The sequence below is a fragment of the Dioscorea cayenensis genome, chromosome 5, assembly GCF_009730915.1.
Source record: "Dioscorea cayenensis subsp. rotundata cultivar TDr96_F1 chromosome 5, TDr96_F1_v2_PseudoChromosome.rev07_lg8_w22 25.fasta, whole genome shotgun sequence".
Classification (NCBI taxonomy): Eukaryota; Viridiplantae; Streptophyta; class Magnoliopsida; order Dioscoreales; family Dioscoreaceae; genus Dioscorea; species Dioscorea cayenensis.
The window spans coordinates 13,559,036-13,585,020 of NC_052475.1; the positions used below are offsets into that span (position 1 = coordinate 13,559,036).

The 25,985-nt window shown below is 39.6% G+C and overlaps 2 non-coding genes across 2 annotated transcripts; one reads left to right on the top strand and one right to left on the bottom strand.

Annotated features, from left to right (window-relative positions):
- Nucleotides 1-13,833: 13,833 nt before the first annotated feature.
- On the bottom strand, nucleotides 13,834-13,940 carry LOC120262686. Its single transcript, XR_005536943.1, has one exon. It is a non-coding gene; the product is annotated as a small nucleolar RNA R71 (small nucleolar RNA).
- Nucleotides 13,941-21,002: 7,062 nt separating this feature from the next.
- Nucleotides 21,003-21,109, top strand: LOC120262611. The gene has a single exon (XR_005536875.1). It is a non-coding gene; the product is annotated as a small nucleolar RNA R71 (small nucleolar RNA).
- The last annotated feature ends 4,876 nt before the right edge of the window (nucleotides 21,110-25,985 follow it).

Below are 25,985 nucleotides of genomic sequence, written 5' to 3' on the forward strand. Positions count from 1 at the left end.
ATAATTCCTTCACTTGTTCATGCAACCCAAGTCCCTTTAAAATACTCCACTCAATGTGACGAAAAGTGCCAAAAGGTTTGGTCTTCAAAATTTCATATCTTGCTTTGTGAAGAGCACTAGAGAAACGAGGTTCATCGGGGGTGTGAGAATCGTTTCTAGGTTGTTTGGAGGCGAGTTTCATGACGTTCGGCATTCCTACATAAAGAATTAATCATATAAAGCTTAAAGGAATTCAAGAGAATGCAAAATGTCGCATGAAAATGGGGAGAACATTGAGAAACACAATAGAATAGGATCCATACGGCCATATGGGGGCCGTATGGATACTAGTCAAATTGCAAGAGGTTCCCAACATCATGAAATTCGAAAAATGTGTACATAAATTCAAGGAAATTCATAACCATGATGCTCATACCACACAAGACAAGCTAAAAACTTGAAACAATCCACACATAGGCTCAAGAAAGCAAGAAGAAATGGAGAAAGTAAAGTTAAGCCATCAAGGTTATTACCAACAAAAGCTTGAGAAAACTGGAGTGGAGCTTGGAGAAAACCACTAGATCTACTTCTCAAAGAGATTAGGAGATGAATTAAAGCAAGACATGGTGAGATCTGGCCATGGTTTGATGGATAATGAATGTTAGAGCTCGGTTGGAGAAGAAGAGTAGTGAAGAGAGAGACAATGTGGCAAGTTTGGCATGATAAATTCGACTCCATACAGCCTCAATGAGGATCTCATTGAGGCCGTATGCCCTAGTGCAATCTCTCGGTTTAGGGCAGACGGCTTGAATGAGCTCGTCATTGAGACCGTATGCCCTAGTGCATTTTGACTGGATGGGGTAGACGGCCTCAATGAGGAGCTCATTGAGGCCGTATGCCCTAGGCTTTTTTCTGTGTGGGGCAAACGGCCTCAATGAGCTCCTCATTGAGGCCGTATACCCTTGAAATCATGTTTTAAAGCTTCAATTACAGCTCCAAACACAAGGGCATGGCTACAAAGTGTTCCAAAAACATCTCCAACATGAAATAGTTGTTCAAAATTTCGATCTAATGCATGAAATGATTGCCAAAACAAGTGTTTATCATCGATGCACACAATTAAACAACCACATGGGTGATGATAATATTATACAAAGCTATTAGAGCATGGACTTATTCAAATTCAAAACTTTCAAGAAAATACGAAAAGAACACTAACATGCTAATCATGAACACAGAGAACATAAAAACATGAAATTAAACCCTAGAATGCTTGGGTTGCCTCCCAAGAAGCACTTGTTTAATGTCATGAGCTTGACGTACCTTGTTACTTACCTCACGGGGGTTCGAATAGTTTGAGATTACCCCCGGACGTCTTCGAATTGATGTTGTTAAAATATAGCTTCAACCTCTGTCCATTCACCTTAAAAGTGCCTTTTTCGGTGTGGGTTACTTCAACTGCTCCATGTGGGAAAACTTAAGTGACCAGTATATGGGCCCGACCAACGTGACTTAAGCTTTCCTAGGAATAGTTTCAGCCTGGAGTTGAATAGTAAAACTTGGTCCCCCACTTGAAATTATTTAGGGTGCCTGATATACCTATAATTGTACTCCTTCACCCTTTCTTTGTGGAGTTTGGAATTTTCATATGCCATGGTGCACCATTCATCCAATTCGTTCAATTGAAGCTTCCTCTTCTCACCTGTAAGAGTGGAATCAAAATTTAGAAATTTAATAGCCCAATAAGCTTTGTGTTCAAGTTCAACAGGTAAGTGGCAGGCTTTTCCATAGACTAATCTGTATGGAGTGGTCCCAATAGGAGTCTTATATGCAGTTCTGTATGCCCTTTTGCAAACTGAGCATTGCAAAAGTGAGTGCCTCGATCACTGATGATTGTCGTGGTGTTTCAAACCTGGAGAAAAGTTTCTTTAAGAATTTTACCACTGCCCTTGCGTCGCTTGTTGGTAGAGCCTGAGCTTCTAGCCATTTAGACATGTAATGTACTGCCACGAGAATAAACTTATAACCATGTGAGCTTGGGAATGGCCCCATGAAGTTAAACCCCCACACGTCAAAAACTTCACAAGCTTGATTCCAATTCTAGGGCATCTCATCCCGGTGAGACATGTTACCCACCCTCTGACATCTATCACATGATTGTATGAACTTCTGGGTGTCTTGAAATAATGACGGCCAATAGAAACCTAAATCAAGAATCTTCTTTGTTGTTCGATTTACATTGTAATGGCCCCAGTCGGTACTGAATGACAGTGTTTCAAGATACTTAGACCCTCCCCGTCTGTGATACACATCTTCGAATAACTTGGTCTGAACAAATTCTGAAAAGGTAGGGGTCTTCCCACAGGTAGTGCTTAAGGTCAAAAAAAAATTTCTTCCGTTGTTGATGCGTGAACCATTTGGGGATGACACCCCCAACTAAGTAGTTGGCAAAGTTAGCAAACCAAGGTAGCTCGATCTCTTCCACTACCAGAATATTATACAAGTGCTCTTCAGGAAACAAATCATTGATATCTTTCTCTCTCAAAATTTTGAGATTAGGATTCTCCAAATGGGACAAGTGATCTACTGCAAGATTCTCTGCCCTTCTCTTGTCCTTGATTTCAAGATCAAACTCCTGAAGTAAGAGGACCCATCTAATCAAACGTGGTTTGGCATCCGACTTACTAAGTAGGTAACAAAAAATTAAATGATCAGTATAAACCACCACCATGGAAAAAACTAGGATAAGATCAGAGTATATCAAATGCAAAGACCACGACAAGCAACTCCTTTTCTGTTGTGGTGTAATTCTCCTGAGCTTCCGTCAATGTTTTGCTTGCAAAATATATGGGATGAAAGTGTTTGTCTCTTTGCTGCCCAAGGACTGCACTTACTGCAAAATCACTTGCATCACACATCAGTTCAAATGGGGAATCCCAATCTGGAGCTATCATTATGGGTGCTTGAGTAAGCTTTTTCTATGAGCGTGATAAAAGCTTTCATACAATCATCATCAAACTTGAATGGGGCATCCTTTTCCAACAGTTTCGTTAAAGGTCTAGCAATTTTGGCGAAGTCCCTAATGAATCTTCTATGAAAACCTGCATGCCCAAGAAAACTCCTGATGACTTTCACTGAAGTTGTGGGAGGTAATTTCTCTATAACGGAAATTTTTTCTTTGTCTACCTCGATTCCCTCTTTGAAAGTTTTGTGATACAGGACTAGACCTGTCCAAGGGCCGGGCTACCTGCCCAAGCCCGAAGGCTCGCCCAAAATTTAGGCGGGTTTAGACAAATATATGAGTACCGATGTCCGGGCCTTGGACAAAAAAAGAAGCCCGTTTAAAAAATGGGTCGGGTTTGGGTTTTGTTGTTAAAAGCCCGACCTGGCCCGGCCAGGCCCTTATTATAAAATATATTTATTAATTAGGTTCGTATATACTTATACAATATATATATATATATATATTTGATTGCCATTAATTATAATGATTTGAATTTTAGTTGTTTTAATTAAATAAATTTTTATATTTGGTGTTTTAACTTTTAAGTATTTTGTATAATAATATTTGGTCATATCCACATATTAATAATATTGTTAAATTTTTTTTATAATTTAGATATTATTTAATAAAAACTTTTTGGGTGGGCTTGGGCGGGCCTTGGGTAGAGGTAATTAAATTTGGGCGGGCTTGAACAAAGATTAAGGCCCGAATTTTCGGGCCGGGCCGAGCTTGGGCAAGGTTGAATTTTAGTAATTTTGATTCAAGCCCGGCCCGAACCCGGCCCGGCCCAGTCCATGGACAGGTTTGTACAGGACTATCCCTTCTTGAACCATGAAATGGCATTTCTCCCAACTTAGTGCTAGATTTGTTTCCTCGCACCGAGTAAGAACACATTCTAGATTCTTGAGGCATAGCTCAAATGAGTCACCAAACATAGAAAAATCATCCATGAACACTTCCATAAAGTCTTCCACCATATCTTCAAAAATTGCCATCATGCATATCTGAAAATTGGCAGGAGCATTAAATAGGCCAAAAGGCATTCGGCGGTATGCAAATGTTCCATAAGGACATGTGAATATGGTTTTCTCTTGGTCTTCTGGTGCAATAGGAATTTGGAAATACCCAGAAAAGCCATACCGAAAAGCAGTAGTATGAATGCCCTGCGAGCCTCTTAAGCATTTGATCTATAAATGGTAGCGGGAAGTGATCCTTTCGGGTAGCATCATTTAATTTTTTGTTGTCAATGCAGACACACCATCCTGTAATTGTTCGAGTAAGAATTAAATCATTCTTGTCATTGGTGATTACAGTCATTCACCCTTTTTTAGGTACTACTTTCACTGGGCTTACCCATTCCCTGTCAGAAATTGGATAGATGACGCATGCATCAAGAAGTTTGATGACTTCAGCTTTTACTGCTTCCTTTATGTTTGGATTTAGTCTTCTTTGTGGTAAAGCTGACTGTTTATAATTCTCTTGCATCAAAATTTTGTGAGTGCAGAATGAAGGATTTATCCCCCTGATATCAGCTATCTTCTAGCCAATTGCTTTCTTGTGCTTTTCCAAGACATTCACCAAATCTCTCTTTTGTTCAATTGTAAGGTTTGAGGCAATGATGACAAGAAGCTGAGTTCCTTACCCAAGAAATGCATATTCGAGGTGTTCAGGTAACTGCATTAATTCTAATTCAGATGCTTCCTCCGATGACGGTCTCAGATTTTTATTTAGCAGCAAATCACTTTGTTCAGGTTCCTCTTCTTCTGCAAATACTGAGCTTTAATCAGAACTATCATCGATGCCATACACAGATTGCATAATAACCTCAGTTTCTTTCCCCTAATCTCTGCTAGGTTCACCTATCGGAATAGACTGAGATGCTTGCAGTTTTGCTATGTCCAGTGCAATAAAATCAGCTAGGATACCAACCTCTTCTTTCGATGGAACTTTACCAGAATTCATGAAGTCTATGAGCATTGGCTTCTAGATATTATTTTCGTCTGTTGTAACTGAGCCTTCCCATGGTTTAAATATGGAAGCAGAATTGTCTTGTATGTGGAATAAGTGTTGTTTGGGTGGTAAGCAGGGGCGGAACCAAGGGGGGGCTAGCAGGGGGTGAAGGCCCCCCTCGGCGCCGGAGAAAATACTTTTTAAACAATATAAGATTTGGTGGTTTTTCATTTTTCTATACTTAATTTAATGGAAAATACAATATATGGACACATGAAAGAGTGGAGTGTGGGTGTGCGTGAGTGGTTAGTGGGTTTATCCATAAGGTTTGGAATCTTTTTGATCCACCCAAGTTCAAATCCCACCTGGTGCATTTTTTTCACATTTTATTTTTTAATTTAAAAATTACTATTATTTCAAAATTTTAATAAAAATAAATCTTATATATAAATTTTAGTAATTTAAAAAAAGTTTGAATTGATCATGAGGCCTAACATATATACATATATGTTATAATGTACCATATATGCTAGAGTGAAACAACTAAAGTTTTTTTATAAATAATAGTTTCGTTATTTGTAGTGAGGAGGATCAATTTTACCATATTTATACAAACTTGAGATGTATTCTTATTAGTTGAATTATTGAAAATCTCATATATTTTCTATCGGTAATAACAAAATTTTAAATTATACTTTATATTTTTTTAATATGTGTATTCCAATTTTGGTTATATTAGCACATTATTCTTCATTTAAAATAATTATTTTATTAGATTATTTTTTTATTTTTTATTTTTTTGTTTTGCCTTTAGGCTTCAACCCCCTCTACCATCAAGTCCTGGTTCCGTCCTTGGTAGTAACCAATCGTTCCAGATGTCAGCCATAATTTCTTTCACCCCCTTGTGCAGAGTCCCAACCTGCCATGATGAATCCTCTCCAACCTCCTTTAATGCTCGATGTATGGTTCTTTCAATTTCACTGTCAGATTCAACTAGATTTGATAGATTTGCTCGTGTCATACACAATACCTTGCAAAGTTAAGAAAGATATAAAAAGTTAAGGTTAAAAAGAAATAAAACAAATAAAAAGAAGAAATAAAAGAAGAGAAAAATGGTTAGAGCAATAAGCTAGAAGTTTCCTAGAATTACTTAATCTCCCCGGCAAGTGTATGGAGGCCGTATGTGGCTCAAAATGAGACTCAAAACTCCTCCAAAAGCCATCCATACCGGGTCAATGATAGCCTTATTGAGGCAGTATGAACCAAGCAAAATATCAATCCCGGGTCAATCATGGCCTCATTGAGGCAGTATGCCTTCAAACAAATACTTCTTTTCTCTAGCTACAGTGTTCATCCCTGGCAGCATTGAGGCCGTATGGCCTGGATCAATTCCTGCCTCGAAAATCATCTAGGTGCTACAGTGGTATTTTCATGCCCTGCGAAGCAAATAATACACGATTAAGCATAAGACGGCCATCAATCCTTATAAAAGTACATGCTAACAATAACAAATACATATACTAAAATACATAAATTTAGACACTTATCATAGAGTGATAGAACTTGCTACCGAGTAAGGAAGTGTCACTCTTGTCTTGTCAATTCTCATCCAAAGAAGTGTTGGAGTGTTTCTTGTGGCGACGTCTAGACCTCTTCAACTTGTGGAGTATTTGCTTCATGATCCCCGTGGTAGCTTGGTAAATTTTGTCCACTAGAGTAAGCCTTCATTCTCAACTTCTAGTTCTAGCCATTCTTCAAATGGATCCAGACATAGCATTTCCTACACATAATCATCAATTAGCTCATCAGTGGTATCAAGGAAATACAAGGTGTTATCAATATGAAGAGAATGTCGCATGGCTTCGGCGACGTGATAAGTCAGCTTCTCATGCTCGATCCTCAGTGTCATTTTTCTGCTGTCCATATCAATAAGGGCCTTGGAGGTGCATAAGAACGGCCTCCCAAGTATCAATGGGACCTCAACATCCTCGTCCACATCAAATACCACAAAATCTACAGGAAATAAATACTTGTCCACTTTGACAAGTATGTCTTCAACAATATCCCTCGGGTGTTTAACTGAATAGTCGGCTAACTAGAGTGTCATTCGAGTGGGTCGAGGTTCTGTCAAACCTAGCTTTTGGAAGAAGGTTTAAGACATTACATTGATGCTGGCCCCTAAATCCGCCAACGCCTTTTCTTCACCTAATTTACCAATGTTGCATGGAATGATAAAAGTTTCGGGATCTTTCATCTTGTTCGGCATGTTCTTCTATAGCACCGAAAAGCATGATGCATCTAAAATCATAGCTGTACTCTCCTCCAATTTCCTCTTGTTGGTTAAGAGGTCCTTTAAGGACTTCGCAAAGCATGGCATTTGTGACAATGCCTCCATGAATGGGATATTGATGTGTAACTGCTTGAAGAGGCCCAAAAATTTCTTGTACTGCTCGTCATTTTCATCATTCTTTAACCTTGAGGGGTAAGGAATTCTTGGTTTGTAAGCTAGGGGTATCACCTTCTTGTCTTTACGCTTTCATTTGATATCTTTCTCCTTGGATGGTTCATATGCAACTTCCTCAGCTGGAAGTCTACTCTCAAGTTCGTGATCACTCCTCAAAGTGATTGTGTATGCATGTTATTGAGTATGTTTTACTTACAATGAGCATGACTTTTACTAGATTTTGTGGTTCATTTGTATGTTTTTGTGTTCTTTTGTGCATTCAGGGTTGTGGAGGCAGTATAAGAAGAAAGGTAGCGACATGACCTACCACATGGGTGTGTACCAAACCTTGTGGCCTCAATGGAAGAAGAGGAATTTGGAATCACTATAGCAAAGTACTATTCATGGGTACTTTAGCTGTTATTGTTCACACAATGTGAAGTTCAGAGAAACAGAGAATCCATACGCCCGTGTGGAAAATCCACATAGGCGTGTGAAATCATGATCTCTGTTCTTTTAAGAAGCCGCTTTGAAGAGTTTGGAGGAGGTTTTTGCTAGGTTTTGGAGCATTTCTAGCATGTTCAACATCGATTTACGGTATAAACTTATGCCCGTTTATGTTACCTCGATGAAAAGTGTGGAATTGGGAGTGTAGCAAATCAGTGTAACAATACACTATAGCAGTTATTGTTTACAGCCGGCCGGAAATCAGGTTTCTAGAGAATCCACATGGGGGTGTGGAAATTCCCCACGCCCATGTGGAAATTCCACAGGCCTGTGTGAAAAATCCACAGGGGCGTGTGGATGTCCGATTCCAGCCCTATTTAAGCCACGATTTAGCCCGATTTTAGGGGAATCTTTTCACCTTTCTCTCCAACTTTTCTCTATCTTTTGGGAGGCCGTTGGCTAGGGTTTTGAGAGGCTTTTTGCAAGTCGTTGCAGTGGTTTTACAGATTTGACACCGCGTTCGGCTTCGAAGAAGGTTATTGGGGGAGCTTTCGTCGGCATCGATCCGGTAAGGTGTGCCATTGGCCGGACAACGTGACCTTTGGAGAAGACGAGGCTACTCCATAAGACTATCGAAACGAATACTGAGAGGGTTTTCCTATGGATTACTTGTTTTTACTTTCGATTTCATTGTTGATTGTATCTTGCTCCATGGAGAGCTAAACCCCCTAGTGGGTGCTTGGATTTTGTAAATCCAAGGATGTTATTGTTTCCTTGACCTTTTATTTTCTTTCCTTAATTGATGTTTTCATTGAGTTCCAAATCTTGAATGCTTGTTGAATGATTTCTCTCTTAGAGTGCATGGGTTTGTCGAAGTAATAAATCCCAGGTGAGTGGGTATTGTATCCACATGGAATTATGAATAGAAACACAATGATTGATATTTCACTAGGATGAGAATGAATCAATGATGGTGTGAATAAGATTGATATAAAAAGACTAAAATAAATAAGAAAGAGAGGCACGATAAAATGAGAAGAAAGGCAATCGATAGAAGTGGGGTACTCGAAGAAGGCTCCCCCTATGACTAATGTTTCAAGTGCAAGACCAACTAATATGTATCCTAATTGATGCTTAATGAGTCGTGGACATCCTTGAATACATGGTCCCAATTCTAAGGTCAACCGTAACTAACTCTACACTATGCACCGGTGGAGAAATCAAACAGTCTCAACACTTCACACTGTGTAAAGTTGCAAGACGCTGTAGGGATTCCAGGTGATAAATCCTATTCCTATGTGTAGATCTAACTTTTTTGTCCAAGCGAAAGATACTTAGTCACAAGTTAACCCCAGTGGAGTTCATCCCTTAACCCTTCACTCTACTATGATCGTAAAGAACTCTTGGAACGTGGAGATAAGATAAATCACATCGAAAGGGAAAGGGGATGCTCCGCTACCTCTCGACTCACCCTCTCGACCCTCTCCAACCTTGCTTTGCCTAACCCTCATGGTGTGTCACTCATACACAAAGGTTGGCAAGATGCACTCTCAACCCTAGTGTCACTCTAAGGGAGAAATCATTCAATAAGCATCCAAGATTGTAACAATTAAAACATCAATTAAGTAAAGCATAATAAAAGGTCAAAAAAACAATAACATCCTAGGGTTTACAAAATCCAAGTACCCACTAGGGGGTTAGCTCTCCATGGAGCAAGATACAATCAATAATGAAATTGAAAGTAAAAACAAGTAAATCCATAGTAAAACCCAACTCGGTATTCATGTCGATGGTCTTGTGGAGTGGCCTCGTCCTCTCCAAAAGTCCCCTTGTCAAGCCCTAGGGCACACCTCGCCGAATCGGAGCCAATGAAAGCTCCTCCAATAACTATCTTCCAAGGAAATCACGGTGTCGAAGCCACAGAGCCACTCCAAAAGCCTTGCCAAAACCCTTCTAAACCCTAGCCACCGGCTTCTCAAAAGATGGAGAAAAGATGAGACAAAAGATGCTGAAATCGGGCTGAAAAAACGTCTTTAAATACGCTGAAATCGGGCATCCACACGAGCCGGTGGAAAAAACACTCCCGAATCTACTTTTCATCGAGGCAAAATAAACGGGCACACATTTGTGCCGTAGATCGCGTCTCTTCTTCAATAAACGGGTTCATTGGTGAAGATCTTGCTATCATTGCACAAATCAAGATACGCAATTGTGACTGACTTCGTGCCCCTCCAACTCATTGTAAAGGCTTGAATACATAGATTGGATGAGTGACGAGAGGGTGAGTCGAAAGGTAGCGGAGCGTCCTTTTCCCCTTTGGTGTAATTTATCCTACCTCAATTTTCTAGAGTTTTTTGTGGTTGCAATAGAGTGAAGTAGTAAAGGATGAAGTCTGCTGGGGTTGTTTAGTTGCGCGAGCAACAGAGTGAAGCGTTGAAGTGAATTTAGTATTTGGGCTTGATTGTGACAAGGGGTTTTTCACCTGAACCAAAGGGTTAGATCTACACATAGGAATAGGGTTTATCACTTGGAATCCCTAGAAGTTCATGCAACTTTACATAGTGTGAGGTGTTGAAACTGAGCGATTTCTCCGCGCGGACATAGTGTAGAGTTAGTCACGGTTGACTTTAGGTTTGGGACCGTGTGCTTTAGGATTTCCACGACTCATTAAGCATTAGTTAGGAAGTATAATAGTAGAGGTCTTGGACATGAAACACTAGTCCTAGGGGAGCATTGTCATTCTTGTTTCCTTTATTTCTGTTTACATCACATCTTATCAACATAATCATTATTCATCTTCACTTGGCTAAGTAGCAATTTTGGTATTTTTATTTTCTACTCCATGTGGATACAATACCCCACTCATTTAGGATTTATTACTTTGACAAACCCGTGCACTTGCAGGTCACACGCAAGGGGCGTTGTCACTTTCTGATGCGTTGTCCGCAAGTGCACAGGTCACACACAAGTAATATAATGGTACCCCGTAAGGGGTAGGGTTGTCGAACCACAGGGATTGGACTAAAAATACTCACTTTACACTGATCTTTAGTGAAAAATAAGTAGGAGATGAGATTGAATAAATGGAAGAACAATTAAAAGAGAAAAGGAAAAGAGAATAGATGTAGATGAAAGGCAATTGGATTAAGTATAAATAGAAGAGAACAATGTCCCTCGAAGTTCCCTCTGCACTCAGTAATGCTCACTCATTCTCAAGGTTTATTAGGTATATTCTTGGGTTTCTAGTGTGTGCTCAAATGGAATGAAGCATCTATGGTTCTCAATTACACCAAGTTTTGCTAAGATAACTATGGTTTCATGCACATCAAGTTTTGTAATCACACGAGACAACTACAACTATGGCAATCCACACATCAAGTTTTACCTAAATAACTCTGCAAATCAAACACATCAAGTTATGCAACCACAAGATTTAACACAAGAACCAAATGAACTCTGTAAATCATGAAGAATAAAAGTGTTTAAGCATACAAAGTCGCAAAGTTCCCACCCCATGGTACCGTAGCCGGTTAGTCCCTACAACATCAAGGAGATAAAACTAGATCTAGAAAAAGAAGACATGACTCCCTTCTCTTTGAGATTAGACTCCAATATTGAGTTCCTTGTGCTAGCACCACTTCTCTTGTGCCTCCAACTCACTCCTTTATGCCTTAGAAAGTATGGGTAAACTTGATCATCGTCCTCATCAAAGTCCCCCGGTGGAGAAGAAGATCCCCAAACAAAGATAATCACGAAACCCTAAAAACTGGATTTAAAAAGAGGTTATTCGGGCTTGACATGGTCTGCGCACGCTCGTGTCCAGACCATGTTATGTCAGGAGAAAGTTGGGTGAAAAGGAGTGTCTCTGCCTTTAAAGTTCCGTGGAAGGGACACGATCATGTCCTGAACGTGCAATGTGTGACACGATCGTGTCAAGGAAACCCAGTGCATGTCAATTATTCTTCACTAAAATCAACCTTGTTATAGGATTTTCGGAGACATGGGCACGATCGTGTCCAGACAGTGTCAAGCCTGAAAGTGTCCTCCTATACAGAATTCTTGCTGAATCAACATTGGGCTGAGAACTTCGGAGGGTATGACATGAGTGAGTGTGTCAACCGGTGTCAAGGTTAAGTACTTGAACTCCATTTGAATGTCTTCTTGTTTTCTTCCCGAATTCGCTCCAAAATATATTGAGGCCCCATTTTTTGTACATTTAACAAAAATACCCATAATAGTACTGCTCATGTATAAAAATAAACTATCACTTTCAAATGATGAATTTCGGGTATGAAAACATGTATACAAAGTGTACTCATCACTTTCAACGGCATTATTTTGGTGAGGTGTGCCATAGGCTCGATGGAGGAGTCCTTGCAGAATTAGAAGCAGCTTTTGGAAACCATCATCATGGACAACAAAGGGGGTTATTCTTATGGATAGTTTGCATTTATCTTTGATTTATTCTTTGATTTTGTATTGCTCCATGGAGAGCTAACCACCTAGTGGGTGCTTGGACATGTAAACCCTAGGATGATTTTGTTTCATTGATTTTTACTATGTTTCTTTTATTGAGTTTCAATCTTGTATGCTTTATGATTTGATTTTCCCTTAGAATGACACTAGGGTTGAGAATCCGTCTAGTCACCCTTTTGACGAGTGACCATCACCACTAGGGTTAGACTTTGCAAGATTGAAGAGGGTTGAGAGGGTGAGTTGAGAGGTAGCAGAGTGTCCCTTTTCCATTTCGATTTGATTTATCCTACCTCCATTGGGGCTTAGTTGTGTAGGCTCAATAGATTGAAAGTTTTGAGAGATCCTTTTCTGCTGGAGATAGTTCTAATTAAAGATCTTTCGCTTGGACCAAAGGGTTTGATCTAGATTTGGGAATAGGATTTATCACTTGGAGTCCCTAGAACTCCAAGCAGTCCCATATAGTGTAAGGTGTCGAGAGTTTTCCTTTCCACCGGGGCATACGTAGAGGGCTAGTCACAGTTGACCTTAGATTTGGCACTGTGTGCTTTTGGATTTCCATGACCCTTTAAATCTCAATTAGGGAAGCATAATCTTAATTTTGCACTTGAAACAATAGTCCTAGGGGGAGCATTGTCCAAGTACACCACTTTATCATTGATTATTTCTTCTTTTTACCCTTGGCTTATTTTCTTGTCATTTTATTTTATTAACATCTTGAACACAACCATCAATTGATTATCACTTTAGCTAATTAACAAAACTACTTGTTTCTAGAGTCTATTCCCTGTGGATTAGCCTACCTATCCCTTGTGTACTTTATTACTTCGATACCCATGCACTTGCGGTACACACGCAAAGTTGTGTCAAGTTTTTGGTGGTTTTGTCAGGGAATAAGCATTTTAGAAGCATTTATACTATTTCTATTTTAGCTAGTCAACACTTTGTCTATTTCATACTTTCTTATTCTTCCATCATTTTCATTTGTTTTTCTTTCTTGATTTCAGCTCCAGGTTATAACCTGAGGAAACCTTTCAACATTAGTTGAAGGTGATCTAGAGATTTAGCAAAGACTTCAAAGACGGGGAAAGGAACTGGTACAAGAACAAAACTATCATGCTAAGATAGAAGTTGAAGGTTCTGATAATATGGCTGAGCCGAATGAGCAATAGAGGACACTCTCTGATTATACAAGACCCACAGTTCGTGGCACGTAGTCCAGTGTTGTTAGGCCACCGATTACAGCTCAAAACTTTGAGGTCAAACCAAGTTCATCCAAATGGTATAGTAGTCAGCAAAGTTTATTGGTTTTCCAAACGAGGATCGAAATAACCACATTGAAAATTTCTTAGAAATGTGAGACATGCTCAAGATCAATAGAGTTACAGATGATGCCATGCAGTTGAGGGCCTTCCCATTTTCTTTTAAGGGGAGAGCAAAACAGTGGTTACACTCATTATTTCAAGCATCGATCACTACATGCGAAGAGATGGTGGAAGCTTTCCTTGCTTGGTACTTTCCTCCTAGAAAATCTGCAAAGCTCAGGAATGAGATATCTTCCTTTGTGCAAATGGAATTGGAATCTCTCTTTGAGACATAGGAAAGGTTCAAGGATCTCTAGTGAAAATGTCCTTAAAATGGGTTCCCTGAATGGATAATTGTCCAAACTTTCTACAATGGGTTCAATCCAAGCACAAAATAGTCATTAGAGGAGTGACAGGACACGGCAACCCCTATAGAAACACGTTCATTACAGGGTGGTGCAATCACCCGAACTTCTCTTAGAGAAATCAGAGGCAGCCTAGACCTTCAGTACCACTGGGATTTCAGCAACCACAAGTTCTGAATTTGGACAATAAATCGGGAAAAAATTCCTAGAAATTCAAGTAAGAACTAGAGCATGAAAACATTCAATGTTAAAATTTCTCTTAAACTCAAGAATACACTCATTGCAACTAAGGTGAACTGCCATTGGCTACGCAAGCATGTATGTCAATCAAAATTTATGTAAAGGACATGTGCAATATGAACTCCCCCCCACACTTAAGATGTACATTGCCCTCAATGTACACATGCAAGCACAATAAATGTAATACAATTTAAAACACATGTGGGAGTGGGCAATTGAAACAAAACTCCCCTAATTCCTAGTGTTGCGTTTGATGGAGCTAAATCCTTGGGATTAAAATTTCAATGGGTTGTGAAGCACACACGGCCGAACATTGGCCGTGTCCATGACTAGTTCTCAATTTCCAAACTGAGAAGACCATCTGCACACATACACAAGGAGATTCATTGAAGCTCAACAAAAACAAAAATAGCTCGAGTATATAAAAGATATGGCAATGAAAATACAGCTCGAGACAAAAATAAAGATAAACTCAGAAGGAAGATCCTTTACTGAGTATACAAATCCAAAATAAAATGCAGAAAGAAAGAATGGTGCCTGTAGATCTGGTGATGGTGAGGCTGGTGGGACCGCAGTGGTCCGAGGTCTCCTGATGAAAGGCGGGGACGCGTCTCTGTTTATATATAAATTATGTAACATATATCCTAATAGAACCCAGTGTTCTAATTTAACCCAAATCCTAATTTAATTTAAATTCTAATATATCCTAGATATATTTAGAATTAACATTTAAATGTCCTAATCCTAATTGATTTTGGATTCTCTCTTTAAAATAAATTATTTGGTTGTCTTGGACTAGAATACAAATCCCGAGGCAAAAAAATGCAAATAAAAAAATTGCCTCGAGAACATATCTCGAGGCAAAATGCAAATGTAAAAATTACCCTTGAGAAGATATCTCAAGGCAAAATGCAAATTACAAAATTGCCCCTGAGATCAAATCTCAAGACAAAATGCAAATTACGAGATTGCCTTTGAGAATACATATCTCGAGGTAATTTCAAATCTTAGGATAGCCCAAATACATATCTTGAGGCAATTTTAAATTTCATGTAGCTTGAGAACAAATCTCAAGGCAACATGAGAAAAAATGCAAATCTCAGGGCTCCCAAACACATATCCCGGGGCATATTCAATTTTATTAATTTATTAAAATTTTAAAATTTGATTGAGAGGATAGATTTTTATCCTCTCTCGAAATTTTATTAATTAAATTTTTAAAAAAAAATTCAAAATTTAAATTTTAAAATTCGATTTTATCTTTTTTTTCTCTCGCTTGGTCTATGAAGGTTATGATTGTACGGGGGTTCGGATACTTCGGATGTTGAAGATAAGAAGATTCTTATAAAAAGGAAGGATCAGCCCAAAAAAAGGAGGGAGAGGAATTTAGGAAAAAAATGAAATGAAAAGAGAGAGAATTGTCGTCGCTGCCTTGGCCGTCCGCTGCTCACCGCCGTGGCATGCTTGAATGGCTGAGATAATGCCGCCAAGCATGCCGTTTGCTGCTCGCCGCTGCTGTTGCTCACCGCCATGGCTGCTTGAGTGGCTGAGATAATGCCGCTAAGCAGCTTGACACCGTTGATGTTGTTAAAGCAACTTGCCGCAATCACTGCTAATGCTCACTAGTGTTGTCGTGTTGTCGTTGCGTCACCATAATTCCGCCAGCCCGAAAAGAAGAAGGAGAAGACAAAGGGAAGAAGCCAAAGCCCTCGAAAACAAAGAAGATTAAAAAAATAAATAAAAAAAGGAAAGAAAAAAAATCAGAAGAGAAGAAGAATAAAAATCGGGAAGAAAGATAAATAATAAAAAAACCACATGCACGCACATGCATGCATTTATTCTCCTCGTGCTCTCTTTATCATCTTCTCCGCCAAAAACCCCGGATCCGATCGGCGGCGAAGACGCACGACACCTTCTACAACCTCATCACCGACATCTATGAGTAGGGTTGGGGCAAGAGCTTCCACTTATCTCCTTCCATCCCCAATCTCTCTCACTGCGACGCCACGCCGCATCCACGAAGAACGCGCCGCCAATCTTATCAACGCGCAGCCAGGCCTCAAAGTCCTCGACGTCGGGTAAGGCATCGGCGGTCCGATGCGTGCCGTCACGGCTAACTCCCGGGCAAACATTAAGGGAATTACCATCAACGAGTATCAAGTCGCCCGTGTCGCGTCGCATAGCCGGAACATCGGTCTTGACTCGATCTGCGACGCGGTGTGCGACAACTTACTCTCGATGCCCTTGGCCAGCGCAACCTTCGATGCCGCTTACTCCATTGAAGCCACTGCTGCCCCCAGCTCAAGGCGTCTACGCGAGATCTCGCGTTTTGAAGCTGCATGTACATGGATCACTGCGCCGCTCTTCTGCGACGACAACCAAGAGCATGTGGGATTGAAAGAGAGAAGGGGCCGGTCATCTTACCTGTGGTGGCGAGATTGAAATGCATATGATTTTCTATCGCAAACCATCCACTTGCGCCTACTGTTGCTAAGGTTGCGCATGGGCTTTGTTGCTGTGCTCTTTACATGCAGTCACAGGGGTTGAGCATTGTAACTGCGTGGTGGATGATGATATTACTTGCCTGAGAATCCTTGAGCAGATGCTTCATAAATGCTCATATCGATTCACAAGTTGTACTCGGGTTTCGAAGTCTTTATCTTTGCTCAGGGAAAGGAAGGATGGTTTTGATTTTGTCTGCTGATAGAAGCACTAATGCTGTGATGAAAGAAATAAGACATGGGGCTTATTTGATCAAATCTGTACGCATGGAAGAGTTAAGGAATATATGGCAATATATTGGAACTGATAGTGCTTTAAAATCTCAAAAGAAGAAAAGAGATGCTAGAAAATGCTGATGATGCTGATGATGATGCTAACGAAGCTGATAATGATAATGCATGGAGAAATATGTATAAAAGATTAGAATGGAAATATTGATATTTTGATGAATGGTTATGGAAAGAAAAGATGAGTGACTCGCTTTCATACATATTCCACATGGTGATTAATTAATTAAGATAGAATGCCATCATTCATTGGTTCAGAATATTCCAAACAGTGATTATGTGAACTCAAAGTCATGCATGCATATGTGCATAGAAAAAAATGAGAGGCATACATATTCACGTGCATGTTTAAAATTAAAAAAATAATAATGATAAAAAAAGGGGGTCCCACACACCATGAAAGAGACACGTATGCCAATCATCAAATGATTTAAAAAAAAAACAATAGAAAAAAAATTAGAGCATTCATGACATAAAAAAATAATACATAATTAAAAAAAGCATGCACACATGCTTGATGAAAAAAATATATATATATATATATATATACTAATTCAAAAAGAACAAATCCAGTTATCATTTGATTTTTAAAAGAGTAGGGCCCACCATGAAAAAATATATATGGGAAGATTTAAAAAATTATTATATGCATGAATAAACAAAATGATGATAATAAAAAAATGAGAAACATAATAAAAATGAGGAGCATGCCACATGATATAAAAAGAAAAAAGAAAAGGAAAAATTCATTATATACATGCACACGTGCATGAGATAAAGTTGAGAAAGCATGCATATGGGCATGATAAAATAAAATAAATATTAAAAAAAAATGAATGAAATGGAAAATGAGAAGTGTGCATGCTATATACTCACATGCCCTCTAAAAGAATAAATAAATGAATAGAACCCACTATGACAAGTGTGGAATAAAATAAATAAAAAAAATGAAATGATATGGCAGCAAATGGATAGCAGAGGAAACATGCACTGTATGCATGGATAAAACTTATCCTGGGGCAACCAAAAAATAAATAAATAAAAAAAAATAATAAATGCTAATCTCAAGCAAAGTAACAAAGGGTGCTTATCTTGAGGTGGTGACTTAATTTGTCTCAAGGCAGCAATAAAAATAAATAAATAAATATATATATTAAGGTGGCGACAAAGTATGCAGCGTGGTGATAAAGGCACGGTAGTGGTGACTTATTCATTTCGAGATGGCTGCAAAAAAATTAAGAATATAAAAATATATAAATTTTAAGGCGGTCGTGAGATATTTATTTCAAGACAGCAATCAGACATGCAATGCAATGATGACACGTGTGCAGATGACAAATTATGATATATATATATATATATATAATTAAAAACCAAAGCAACCAAGTCATGACTTAAAAATATGAAGAGAGTCCGGACTTAAAAAAATCTATATAAATCGACAATTGAACTCGGTGGTCTCAAGACATCAAAAAGTCGAGGACCCAAAAGAGTTTCACAAGTCAATATTTAAAAAAATTTATATAAATCAACAATTGAACTCGATGAGTCTCGAGACATCATAAGTCAAAGACCCAAAGAGTTTCACAAGTCAAGAAGGAAGCTTCACAAACATAAAAAGCCGAAGCTTATGAAAAGTCAAAAATCAAGTCTATGGTTCATCAACATGGAGGAGACATAACTTGAGACACAAATCAAACTCAAGATGCAAATCAAATCCAAAAATGCAAAACGTCCAATACACAAGTTCGGGTACAAGTTCATAAGTCAATATGGTTGTCAAGATAATTTCAAATTTCTTGTATTTTCAATGAAATCTATGAATTCATATTTATTGAAATAAATAAAATTAATTGTTACAATTTCTTTTCTTTTTCACACTAATTCCTTAATCGGAGGTTCCTGCGACAATGCCCAGGGTAATTAACATTAAGGGCTTGCCCCTAATGGAAGTCATGAACCCATAATCTCTTGAAGTCATAAAAAATTAAAAGTTGATTTGTGATCCATGCTTTTTAACCGGTCATATCCCAATTAAAGGCCGGGTGGAAAGAAAAGAGCCCACAGTCTCGCTCTAATAACTGTAGTATGGTGTCAAGACGCACCATTATCCTTGCGTATTGTGAAACCTGTATAGCCCGAACCTCGGCGATCTCGGTCCGAAGTACACTAACAGCACTCTCAAAATGATCATGGGCTCGAGAAGGAGTGAAAATGGGTACCGAGCGCCAAGGTGTCTACTGTGCTATAAGGGGCGCCCTGGTCTCCATCGGTGCAAACTGAACCTCGGCGATCTCTGCTATATCCTCTCAGCCCTCAGGGATCCCTGGGTACGCGTAGCCAGAATATATGCTTGAGGCCCATATCTGCACACTAACCCCATCATCCTAATCGTATCGAGTCCAAGAAGGGAGGGGACGAATGTCTTTTTGGCATCTCGGATAGCATCCAGAAGACCCATCCCCAGAATGAGTCTAGTGACGTAGGGGCCAACAAATAACACTCCCACTCTCTCATGCTGACCGTGGTGCCTCATAAAGTCTGCCACTATGACAACACCCCTTAAATGTGACCCGCAAGTGTACGGGTTTGTCGAGTAATAAATCCCAGGTGAGTGGGGTATCGCATCCACAGGGAGTAGGGAATAAAAATACTTAAATTGCTACTTAACCACGTAAAAGTGAACAATAATAATGTTCATAAGATGTAATGAAAACAAAGATAAAAAGAAACAATAATGAAAGGCAAAGGTAATTGAGAGGTAAGGCAATCGATAAAAGTGGGGTAATCGGGCAATGCTCCCCAAGCATCATTACTTCTTCATTATCCACATCTTGGTCTAGCAACCACTCATACTGGTCCGGATTCAGTATTTCCTGCACATATTCATCAATTATCTCATCAGTAGTGTGAAGAAAATATAGAGTCTCATTAAAGTCAAGAGAATGTCGCATGGCTTAGGCGAGGCGGTATGTGAGCTTATCATCTCCAACCCTCAGTGTCAATTCCATACCGTCCATGTCGGTTAATGCGTTGGAATGTGCAAGAATGGCCTCCCAAGTATCAAAGGAACATCTACATCCTCGTCGACATCCAACACTACGAAGTCTACGGGAAATATGTACTTGTCTACCTTGACAAGTATATCTTCAATGATGCCCCTCATATGTTTCACTATTTGGTCCGCAATTGCAATGTCATCCGAGTGGGCCTAGGCTCTCTCAAGCCAAGCTTCTTGAAAAAGGTGTATGGCATGACGTTGATAGCCAACGCCATTTCTTTACCCATATTACCAATGTTGCATGGGATGATGAAGCTTCCGGGGTCTTTCTTCTTATTTGGCATATTCTTTTGCAACACCGCCGAACAAGAGGCATCTAGGATCATCGATGCACTCTCCTCCAACTTCCTCTTGTTGGTCAATAAATCTTTCAAGAACTTAGCATACCAAGGCATTTGAGACAACGCCTCCACAAAAGGAATGTTGATGTGCAATTGCTTAAATATACCCAAGAACTTTTTGTATTGCTCATCATTTTGGTCATTCTTCAATCTTCAAGGGTAGGGAATTCTCGGCTTGTAAGGTAGCCACCTCCTTCTCCTTGTTTGCTCTCTCTCCTTAATCTCCACGACCTCGGTTGCTTCAACATTGGTCTTCTCACTTGGAAACCTACCCTCAACCTCACGACCACTTCTCAATGTAATCGCCCACAACCAGTGTAACTCGTCACGGCTGCCACTATTGGAGAAGTTAGAGTATCTAACTTCTTGCTCAATGACTCAACTTGGGCCCCTAATGATGTAACTATATCAATCTCATGAAGTTCGACTACCTTCTTTCTATCCCTTGTTTTCCATTGATAACTGTTCATAGCCATTTCTTCAAAGAGATGTCAGGATTCTTCTGGTGTCTTTCTCTTTAAAGTATCTCTTGCTGCAGCATCAAGTAACTGCTTTGTGCTTGGTTTTAACCCGCTATAGAAAGTCTGAATAATCATCCACTAGGGAAACCCATGTTGAGGACATTTCCGTTGGAGCTCCTTGAACCTATCTCATGTCTCAAAAGGACACTCCAATTTTGTTTTCACAAAAGAGGATATTTCATTCCAAAGATTAACAAATTTCCCAGGAGGGAAATATCGGGCAAGAAAAGCTTCTACCATTTCTTCTCATGTGGTTATTGATGCCCTAGGTAATGAATGTAGCCATTGCTGCGCTCTCGCTTTCAAGGAAAATGGGAAGGCCCTCAACTTGATAGCATCATCAGTAACACCATTGATTTTGAGCATGTCACACACCTCCAAGAAGTTCTCTATATGATTATTTAGATTCTCATCTACCAAACCATTAAACTGTGCCAACTGTTGTAACATCTGGATGAAGCCTGGCTTGAGATCAAAATTTTGAGCCGTAATCGGTGGCCGCACAATACTAGACTGTGTTCCAAGAACTGCGGGTCTGGCATAATCTGAGAGTGTCCTTTGTTCTGCCATATTATAAGACCCTTCAACTTCTATTTCAGCTTAATTATCTTGCACAGGTTTTTTTCCCAATCTATGAATTCTTCATCTAATGACCGGATCTCCTTCAACCAATGTTGAAGGGTCTCCTCAGGTCATAACCTAGAGCTGCAACCATAGAAAGGAGAACAAATAAGAATGATGGAAGAATAACAAAGTGTTAAATAGAACAAGTGATAAACAACTAAAATAGCAAAGTGCAAAGTGTTTCCACAATACCTATTCCCCTAAAACAGCGCCAAAAACTTGACACACCCTTTTCATGTGTATACCGCAAGTGCACGGGTTTTCGAAGTAATAAAGTATCATGGTGAGTGGGTAGTCATATCCACAGGGAATAGTGATTAGAAACACAAGAATTGCTATTTAACTATGGTGAAGATGATTCAAAGTGGTGTGAACAACATCAATGCAAATAGAAATAATAAGAACAAGGAGGAGATGCAATAATATGATAGGAGAGGCAATCGATAGAAAGAGGGGCACCAGGACATTGCTCACCGTAGGACTATTACTTCAAGTCCAAGATCGATCATTATATCTCCTAACTGATGTTTAATGAGTCGTGAAAATAATTAAAAATACGGTCCCAAACCTAAGATCAATCGTGAATAACCCTACACTATGCCATGGCGGAAAGGAATGCTCTCGACGCTTCACACTGTGGAAGGTTGCATAAAGCTCTAGGGACTCCAAATGATAAACCCTATTCCCTAATCTAGATCTAACCCTTTGGTCTAGGCAAAAGACCCCTAGTCACAATTAAGCCCCAGCACTAAGGATTACTTCAATGCTTCACTCTGTTGTTAGCGCAATTAAGCCCCAGTGGATTTTCTCTCTTAGTACTTCACTCTATTGTAACCGTAAAGAACTCTTGGAAAACGAGGTAGGATAAATCACACCGGAACGGAAAGGGGACATTCCACTACCTCTCAACCCTAGTGTCACTCTAAGGGAAAATCACTTCAACAAGCATTCAAGATTGGAACTCAATTAAAGCATCAATGAAAAAAATATAATGAAAGGTCAATGAAACAAAATTATCCTAGGGTTTACAAGTTCAAGCACCCAGTAGGGGTTTAGCTCTCCATAGAGTAAAATACAATCAATAATGAAATCGAAACTGAAAGCAAGCAATCCATAAGTAAAACCCCCTTGTAGTCCATATCGATGGTCTTGTGGAGTAGCCTCATCTTCTCCCAAGGTTCCTTCATCAAGCCTAGGGCACACTTCGCCTAATCGATGTCTCGTCTTCTCCAAACCCTAGCCGCGAGCGCCTCCAAAGTTGGGGAAAAGATGAGAAAAAGATCCTTCAAAACGCCTCAAATCATGACTTAAATAGGGTGGAATTAGGCATCCACACGAGCATGTGGAATTTCCACATGCCCGTGTGAATCTCCAGGAATCAAATTTTCAGTGCGCTGTGAACAGTAACTACTACATTGATTTACTACAGTAAACTACTATAGTACTTCGTTAAAATGATTCCGAATACACAATTTTCATCGAGGCCACATGAATGGGCACACATCCACGCAGTACATCGCATTGCGACTTCAATAAAATCACATTCGATGAAGATCTTGCTAGTGTTGCACAAGTCGGAACACATGAGCGTGACTGCCTTTATGCCCCTCCAATATGCATGTTCACTCGAGCACAACGGAGGTTGGCACACACTCACCTGTCTTTGAGTACAACTTGTGTCTTCACGTTTGTTCACTCTAAGATTTCATAAATAAATTGCATCCACAATCTACTTTTGGTTTCTTTCTTTCATAATTGTCTCCACAACCCTACATACGCAGAAGAATACAAATACACATGCATAAGAAATAAAACCTGAGAAAAGAAATGCTCAATGTAAGAAAAGAATACTTCGTATTACTATTACACAAGCACTTATCAGTTTGATTATTTTTAATTTGTTGAAAGAGAAATTAGTGCAAGCACCGATTTTGATCACACCGGATTGGGAACGGACCATTTAAGCTCATGTGCGACGCGGGTGACTATTATGCTATTGGAACAGTTTTGGGGCGGAGGAAAGATAAACAGTTCCAACCAATCTATTATGCTAGCAAGACTCTCACGAGTGCTTAAGAAAACTATACAACTACGGAAAAAGAGCTGTTAGCAATGTAATCACTTTTGACAAATTCAGGCTATACCTCATCTTATCTAGGGTCACTACATTCAGCGATCACTCATCACCCTTTTATCTTATGAATAAGGCCGATGCTAAACCGAGGTTGATTCGTTGGATCCTACTTTTGCAAGAGTTTGATATGGAGATAAAATACAAGAGAGGGACCGAAAAATGTAGTTGCAGACCATTTTTCTTGATTGGAGGGTTGTGAAGGTCAAGAGCCATCATACAAAGAAATTAATGATTTCTTTCCCGAGGAGCACTTGTATCCAGTCCAGAGTTCGGCATCAGAGGACACTCCATGGTTCACAGACTTCGCAAACTACTTATCAGGGAAAGTTCTTAAGCAAGCCCTCACCTTTCAACAAAAGAAGAAGTTCTTCAGTGATTTAAAGAATTACTTTTGCGATGATCCATTCCTGTTTCGTATTTGTGCAGATCATGTGGTCTGAAGATGTGTATCAAGGGAAAATGGTTGGGACATCCTTGCACTTTTAACTCCAGATCGGTTGGGGGACATTATGCTTTAAGTAGAACTGCTGAAAAGCCTTGGCTATAAGATTTTATTGCCCAACTTTGTTTCAGGATGCATATCACTTTGTCCTTCGATGCGATAGTTGTCAAAGAGCTGGAAATCTTTCACGGTGGGAAAAACAGCCTCAGAATCCGATGATAATCAATATATTGGTGGCTATTGATTATGTTTCCAAATGGGTGGAGGCTCAATCTCTACCTACTAATGATGCTAGAACCATGGTTAAATTTCTGAAGTGGTTGTTTACTCGATTTGGAACTCCACGAATTATCATTAGTGATGAAGGAAATCATTTTTGCAACACTCAACTTGAGAAAGTGTTAAAGCGTTATGGAGTGCATCATTGCCTTGCTACCCCCTACCACCCACAGACAAGTGGTCAAGTGGAAGTTATGAATAGAGAGCTTAAGAGAATCTTGACAAAGTCAGTGGAACAAGGAAAGTACTATTGGTCAGAACGTTTGGATGACTGACACGTCCCCAAAATGCGTGTGAACCGCAAGTGCACAAGTATCGAAGTAATAAAATACCCGGTGAGTCGGGTAGTCAAATCCATAGGGAACAATGCTTTTAGTACTAACTTTTTCTCTGCTATCTAGCCTAAAGATAAATGGAATGATGTGGTGATCTAATGTGTGAAGAAATGAATACCGGAGACGAATATGCAAGGGTAAAATAGAGGGAGATTTCAATCAGTAAAAGTGGGGTATTTAGGCAATGCTCCCCCTAGGATCAGGTATTAGGTACCAGATATGCCAAGTGTTTCTATGATGAGTAAGTTAAGTCATGGAAATCCAAATATAATTGAATACTACATCCTAATCATCGATACTAATCCCCTACAAAGTCCCGATGGAGAAATCGCTCAATCTCAACACCTCACACCACATATGACTGCAAAAACTCTAGGGATTCCAAAAGGTGTATCCGATTCCTAAGGATAGATCCAACCCTATTCCCCGCAGAAGGATCCCTAACCCCCTACAAGGTCCCGGCAGAGAAATCTATCAATCTCACGTCTCACACCAAATATGGCTGCATAGAGTCTAGGGAATATGGAGATAATACAACAATCAAAGGGGAAAGGGGACGCTCCACTATCTCATGACTCACCTTCTCAACCCTCTTCAATCTTGATGTTCTAACCCTAATGGACACCTCTCTCTCACCAAGGCAACAAATCATGTAAACCAAATAACCATAGGATCAATAAGGCAAGCAAACATTAGACAATCAAGATTGAAATCAAACTCAGATTAAATAGAAACACAAAGAAAATCCATAAAAGATGAGAATCCTAAGGTCCACGAGCCCAAATAGGGTTTTAGCTCTCCATAGAGCAATATACAAAACACACCATTAAAGAGTGAAAGTACAATAAAACCATGGAAATAAACACCCTTATATATGAACTGATGGCCTTGATGGAGAGCTTCGATGTCTTGAAGGACCCACTCCGAAGCTAGGTTCACCGGTGGCTTCCATGATGCTATGACGGACGAGAAATCGCTCAATCTCAACACCTCACACCACATATGACTGCAAAGCACTCTAAGGATTCCAAAAGGTGTATCCGATTCCTAAGGACAGATCCAACCCTATTTTCCGCCGAGGGATCCCTAACCCCATACAAGGTCCCGGCAGAGAAACCTATAAATCTCACGCCTCACACCATATATAGCTGCATAGAGTCTAGGGAATACGGAGATAATACACCAATCAAAGGAGAAAGGGGACGCTCCATTATCTAATGACTCACCCTCTCATCCCTCTTCAATCTTGAGGTT